The sequence below is a fragment of the Cajanus cajan genome, chromosome 9 (genome assembly GCF_000230855.2).
Source record: "Cajanus cajan strain Asha chromosome 9, NIPB_CcT2T_4, whole genome shotgun sequence".
Lineage (NCBI taxonomy): Eukaryota > Viridiplantae > Streptophyta > Magnoliopsida > Fabales > Fabaceae > Cajanus > Cajanus cajan.
This window is the reverse complement of record NC_138525.1, coordinates 30,211,864-30,218,722: the sequence shown is the minus strand read 5'-3', so window position 1 is coordinate 30,218,722 and position 6,859 is coordinate 30,211,864.

Sequence of the window (6,859 nt, the reverse complement as noted above, 5' to 3'; positions counted from 1 at the left end):
CTGGACTTTTTTTGTTATGTATAAAATTTGATCCTGGAACAGTTCATTCCCAAAGTGGAATGACCTGTTTTAGATTTTAATTTTACGCATAATAGACTAGGTCAAAATGGGGCATTCTAACCTAGGGTTAAAACCCTTTTTCTAGGCTTGGAACGGCCAGTTTCAGGCTACTAATTCTAGCACTTTGTGTTTTGGATCTCTAGATGACACGTTGGTATGCTTTAGTGATATTTTCGAGCCTTTGGGAACTTCTTCTTCATGTTGAAAGTCCATTTCCTTATTTTAGTACCCCAGACAAAATTAGGTGTCTACAAGAAGGAAAAAGGCAAAATGCCCGTGATAAGCAAAAAGTAAAATCTCGGATATCATGGAAAAGTTGCTAAAAAAGACTACTTTACGCCAACCTCAACTACTCTGGTCTGTCACTACTTCTACTATGCTTAATTAAGAAGGAAACGATGATAAGTAGTTGCCTAGATCAGATAAGAGATACACATTTCACTAAAAGGCATTTAATGCTTGCATTATAAATGCATCAACGAAAATCTTTAGCATCAACAAAAAAGATAGCCAAAGCAACGTATAAAGAAATTTAAACTTTCAAACTCAATATTGCTATAACAGTCATCTTCTCTGAAGCTACTATATAAGGATCAAGCCTTCAAACACAGAGAACATAATACATAGAACATACAAATACGAAGAAAAGGATTGTATATAACAAGATCAACATTCACTGAGCAACTCACACTGATCAAACACTTTGAGAACAAAACTGAAGCACTATAAAGAAGTTCTTCATCTTAAATCTTATACATAGTTCTTTGTAGTTTATTTGTGTTGTATTTTCATAGCATCACGTCTAGAAGAGACAAAGCTATCCTTGTAACTCTTATCAAATTTATTTGTAAGGGTTGAGCCTGAAGAGCCTTGTTCAAAAGAATACTTGGGTTTGAGCCTGGAGAGGCTTGTTAAAAAAATACTTGTCGTTTATCCTAGAAAGGCTTATAGAAAGAATACTTGGGCGTTTAAGCTGGAGAGGTTTCTAGAAAGAATATTTGGTTCTGAGCTAGAAATGGCTTGTGAAAGAATATTTATATATTGAAAAAGATAGTGAAACTCAATCTAGTTGGATTGAGAACTGGATGTAGTCTCTATGATTGAGACGAACCAATATAAAATATCTATGTCCCTTTGTTTGATTCAATTCTAATATTTCATCAATTAAAGCTCTTAATACTTCACTGCAAAAGGCATGAGTTTTTGATATACACTATTCAACCTCCCCTTCTAGTATGTATTTTTTTCTCTAACAAGGATGCTTATGAGTATTTGATGATTTTAGGCGATTCTATTGTTCGTATGTTGTTTTGATGGTGAATCTATGTTGTACATGTTGTATAAGTGTAGTTTAGTGCAATACATATTGTTGGATTTTTGGTGAATTTGCATAATCTAGTTTTGCATAAGTGTGAAAATTGATACCACACCAAGCACGACTTCAAGGCGTCGAGCATGACTCCAAAGAGAGGTTTTTATCTTATTCACATTGAGCATAGGATTGGTGGCGCCAGGCGTGTAATAAGAGAACCATCTCGAGTTGGAATCACGCTAAGCTTGGTTTGAATGACACCAAACATAAGGAGAGACACTCATCTCTATCTCAACCTATGCCATATGCTAGTGTAGTTGTGTCAAGCATCAATTAGGTAGAGGTCCCCTTGCCAATTGGGGTCTAGAGTGGGTTTTGCCATGCCAGGGGTGAAAGGGCGAGAAACTCTATCTCAACCACACTAGGCACGAGTAGTTTGGCGTCGAGCGTGAGTGAGACAAGGAGCCCCCACCTCAATGGTGTCGGCTGTCCTCTTAGTGGCGTCAAGCATGAGTTACATAATGAAAATTTGTTATTTTATTTTATAGTTGAATGGTAATGAATAAGTTGTATGGATGATGACGTATGATGGAAAACTTGTGTTTTAAGTTGTCATTTGATAGATGAGCAGTGAGTTGTAAAGTTGTATGTTGTTGAGTTGTTAAGTTGTTAGGCATGTGATTGAGATACATGTATGTTTTAAGATACATTAAAACTAGAAGATAGTAAGCGATGACTTTGAAAACTAAATATATGATTGTGCTAATATGAGATATGGTGCTCTGAGAGCCCAAGTGTTTAAAAACCTTCAATATGTGAGTTGATTGTTGAATGCTAAGTTGTATGTTGTCTCCTCTAGGATTTATGTGGTATCGTATGTGGGCAAGGTCGAGACATATGTGTATAAAGCGACCAACTAAGGAGAGTACGGAGTCGGGGACTTAGTCCTTAACCAAGTATTGGAGGGGCATAGTACTTAAGGGTAGTCGATGGGCTAATCTCATAAGTGGCTTAATAATGCAAGTTAATGTCGTGGTAGACTCATACATAAATTGTTCTACTTTAGTAGTAGTACTAGACTTCCTAGTTTAAGTGGAGAACTTGAGAAATTAAATTGAGTTGTTAACTGACCTGGCAGAGATAAGTCACACATTGTGGTTCAGTAGGTCTAGCCACTTAAACTACCTATACCTATTGTAAGAGATCTCCATAGTTGATATGCATGATAATGCATTAGTTGTACAAAGTTGTTTGTGCTGGTATTGTTGTGATGTTGTAAGATATGTTGTTGTGATGTAAAGGTGTTATTAACGAATTATAAATTGACATGTGATGAGTTGATTACGTTGTATCGTTGAAAGATGCTTAGTCCTGATTATATGAGAACTTTTTTCACAAGCTTACCATGTGTTTTTCTTGTAGTTGAAATTGCGATGATCATAATTCTTCATGAGAGTAAGATAGGACTAGCATGTTAGTTCGTATTAGTTGTGGAGGGTCATGTTAGAGATGTCCAATTTTCTTTTGTTACAGTTGCTATGATGCAGTTTAATTTGATTTTGCATATATGTCAATCGACACTTGGGTTTATCTTGTGCATAGTCGTGTATTTTGTATATAATACATATATACATGAACTATTATAATTCTTTTTTATTTCCTACATATAATTGTGTACATAATATTAGTTATTTATTACATGATAATCTTAAGTAAGATATATCTTATTTAATCTTTTTATTGTGTAATAGTTGAACCATAGTTCATATAATGGTCTGCTAGGTCGTTACATCTCTTATTTGATTGATTTTATGTTTATATATATTTAGTTTAATTGTTAATGTGTATTTTCATGATTCTATAAAAATAAAGTTTTCATATGTATAACTTGAACAAGAAGCACGTTAACAAAATATCACGAAATTTTTTTAATTAATTAAAATAAATTAAATTAATAATTCATTAAACATATAATTTTATCTTTTTATTTATTTTTTCCCTTCTGATTATATTATTTTTAATAACACAAATTAGTTGCCGAGGACAACGTTTCGTATGAGTTTTTAACAAAATAATTGGTCATTATTCCGGAGTATCCATTCCTGATAAGGGTGATTAATCTCCTCGCTAGGTTGGATGGAGGTACCTCAAAGGATGGGATAGCTGACCCCAAGATTTAACGTGACTGCATACATAAGACAGGATTCGAACCTCTGACCTTGCTTAAGCGTGGATCAGCCCCTATTAAACCACACACTTGAGGTTATTTATTTGCATTATTTGATTGTTTATTACTCAAATAATGAGAAATTATTATTTAACTTCTTTTAGCCATTTCTCCTTAATTTAATAGTAAAATTAAATATTATTTTCAAAATGTAAATAAATCATTAAAAAATTAAATTTTATATTTATAATAAAATTTGACTAAGAATATATTTAATAGAGTTAATTTTAAAAGATATTTTCACCAAAAATATTTATATATTTAAGAAAGTAGTAAACCAAATGTGAGAATCATCATTTTCTAAAAATTCATATAGATATTTCTAGAATTTTTTTATACAAAGCAAATTTTAGTAAAAAAAATGTCACAATTACTTAAAAAAATTGTTAATTATTATTAGGAATTATAATTTTTAAGATTTGTAATTTTTAATGATCATAATTTTATGTATAAAAAATTTCTCTCATAACAAACAATAAAGACTTAAAAGTTTTTTACTTAAAAATTTTGGATATTGAAAATGACGGAATTAAGAAATAATTCAATCAACCGACAAACTACTGGTGGAAATTGAAGATCAAGATGAAGCATAAACCAACAATTTCTTCACAACGACGTGGGAATCTCTCACAGTTTTTGGATTTTAGATAAGAGGAATGTCTCAAAGACAAATGATGGGAGAGAAGAAATGGAGACCTAATAATTTTGCTGAGAAACAACCTAGGCTACGTCATGATTGCGATGTGACGATCGAAAAATTATGTGATGAGAAATGCAATATGTTACGAAACTCACAACAATCCTCACTTATTAATAATTTTATTTAAAATGTTTTTTTAAAAATTTTAAAAGGTTGTAAAACTTTCTTCTGATCGGTAAATAAATTCCGAAAGATGTGTATTTTCCTTATATTATTCATCGAAGAATTATAAATTTATATAGTATTGTACTATCCATGTAGGATACCGAGATGGAGCTCAGTATCTGAGCGCCACACGACATCGGTCAACATAAAGACCCTCCATCTATTGGGTCACCATGAGGAGGAACACCAATCGGTCTCTCCACACTGACAACACCCAAAACAACCACTCACCGGTCGACGACACATCGGTCGCATGTGCCGACACAAAGATCGGATCATTAAGTTAGTAACGCACCGACCTTGGCTCAGTCACAACGGGCCAATGTCTGTCGCCACCCCTTCGTAGACGGCATCATGGATACACCTCTCCCTTTCGGATGGAAGCCCTTGAACATCGACAGATATGATAGCTCTACCGATCCTGATGAGCACATCGACCTTTACATCACCTAGCTGAACCTTTACACTAACGATGATGTCATCCTGTGTCAGGTCTTTCCGACCTTGCTGAAAGGATCGACACTCGCCTGGTATACCCAACTGCTGCCCGGGTCAATCAACAACTTTGACACCTTGGTCAAGCGATTTACGGCATAGTATGCAACGAGCCAACCCCACCACATCACCTCAGCTGCCTTAGCCTACCTTCGACAAGGCAATGACGCGAGCCGCTGCGCAAATTCATGGAGCGATTCACCAATATCGCCATCAAGATCCGCAACCTAAACCTTGAGGTCGCCCTACACGCCATGCTCATGGCGCTCAAGCCGGGTCCCTTTGTTGACAGCCTTTTGTCGACGACCTCTCCCAAATTGGACGAGCTCCGTGCCTAAGCCACCGGGTACATCTAGAAGGAGGAGCACATGACATTCCATGACCAAGTCCGTGGAAAGCCACAAGGGAAGCAAGACCACGGTCATAAAGATAAGATAAGAGTCTCCAACGATAGTTAATTCAAAAAGCCTAGGCAGAACAAAGGCGGGAAGTACGACTTCTACACACCCTTGAATGCACCCCGAATCCACATACTGGAAGAAGCTAGTAACGCTGACCTGATTACCCTGCCACCACTAAGGCACAGCCGCAAAATAGTGTTGACAAATCCAAGCATTGTCGATACCATAAAAATTATGGTCACACAACCGAGGAATGCCGAACACTCAGGGACCGTGTAATAACCCAATTTCGTCCGGGAAATGTCAATTTTATTTAAAAAAATAGCAAAAAAAGGTATGTAAAAGAAAGAATAAAAAAGACAAAAATATAGAAGGCAAATGTAACACCTCAATTTTCATACTTTTGTGTAGGGTAATTTAGTAATTTTCATATGATTTTAATAGCCCAGAACGGGCCGTTCCCAAATTGGAACGGGCCATTTCAACCTTCAAAAAAGAACTATAATTTCTAGTCCAGAATGGGTCGTTCCCAAATTGGAACGGGTCGTTTCAACCTTGAAAAAGGACCTATAATTTCTAGTCCAGAATAGGCCGTTCCCAAACTGGAACAGGCCGTTTCAAGATATTAAAAAGAACTATAATTTCTAGACCAGAACGGGCCATTCCCAAACTACCAAAATACCTCTATATTCTAGTCCAGAACGGGCCGTTCCAAAAGTTGAACAGGTCGTTCCAAATATGGCCGTTGTGAGTAAAATTGCAACCCCAGAACAGGCCATTCCGGATTCAGAACGGGCCGTTCCGGTCCCTCCTGAAAGTCTATAAATAGCGGCCCTTGGCCTTCCCAAAACACACATCTCTACTTTGGACCAGAGGGAACCCAGAGTAAGAGACCAGCAAGTTAGCACTTCTTGAGCAAAGAATAGCGAGTGTATCGAACTCACTTCTTTTTATTTTTATTATTTTTTATATTAATAATATTTGTTATTTAAAAAAAAAGATTATTTGTCATTTTAAAGTCTTATTTAAATTCCAAATATGATTAAGTTTCAAAATATAGTATTAGAATATTCAATATAAATATTTAAAGTATTTGTATCAAAATTTTATTGGAGGAATGGTTAATTAGATGTGACATCTTTTTAACCTTTAAATTTAAAGTACAAGTTGTGACAACTTATCTTTAAAGTTTTTCTCCAAAAACAAAAATGTCCAACCAAGAAATTTTTTAAGATCTTAACATCTCTAGCAATAATTATAACTAAAATTTTATTGAATTGACTTTGGTGTACACCTTAGTCAATTTTATATTTTTAGGGTGAATGAGCTGAGACAGTTCAAGAATCCTATATTTAACAAAAATAAAATATAATTTAAAAATATCAACACCCAAATATTTTCTACAAAGAACTACGTGATTCTAATTCTTCATTACACATGAAGATATGTAGGAGCAAGAAATAAATCATGTCGAGCCAAAAAATAAAAAATATATTATT